The sequence below is a fragment of the Vigna radiata genome, unplaced genomic scaffold (genome assembly GCF_000741045.1).
Source record: "Vigna radiata var. radiata cultivar VC1973A unplaced genomic scaffold, Vradiata_ver6 scaffold_406, whole genome shotgun sequence".
Classification (NCBI taxonomy): Eukaryota; Viridiplantae; Streptophyta; class Magnoliopsida; order Fabales; family Fabaceae; genus Vigna; species Vigna radiata.
In genome coordinates this window covers 83568-84293 of record NW_014541816.1, presented here as the reverse complement: position 1 = coordinate 84293, position 726 = coordinate 83568, and positions in this window count along the sequence as shown.

Genomic DNA, 726 nt, shown 5'->3' with positions numbered 1-726 from the left:
TAATCTTATCACGTGCCACCACTCCAAGGTATGATCGGAAGTCATCTGCATGACGGCCAGTTGCCACAACCGTGATGACATTCACATTCACCGGAGTTCTTTCACCACTATTTTTCCGCATCAATAGTTGTTTCATCCTAGTGGGTCCTCTAGTGGATCTGGTAGGGGGAGCCTCATCTCCGGAAGAATGTGGATGATCAGCCATATATCTGTCAAAATAAATAGCAACATNAAATATTAATAAAAGACTTATGTAATATCATATAATTTAACAAAACATGTAATAGTAATCATAGAAATGTATAAAAGCAAAACTAATGTGATNNTAATAAAATACTTATACAGAAATTGAAAATTCATACATAAAGATATGGATTCATCATATGTATATTCCCTCATCATGATCTGACCGAATTGCATGTACATCGTCGTCAACTAGAGATTGGTCATCCAAATTTGTTGTAGTTTGATATGGATGGTTGTCAGCAACATGAATATTAATCAGATTGTCTTCGTTAACTTCAATCTGTTTTTTGCCTTCAAGAGCGACATACCAATGGTCATACGCAGGATCTTTGACATAAAAAACCTGCGATGCTTGATGTACCATGATAAACGGTTCGTCTCGGTAACCCACCTTTCGAAAATCAACCAGTGTCATACCCGATTCATCTATTTTCACACCACTTTTATTGTCAAACCACTTACATTTGAACAATGGAACAA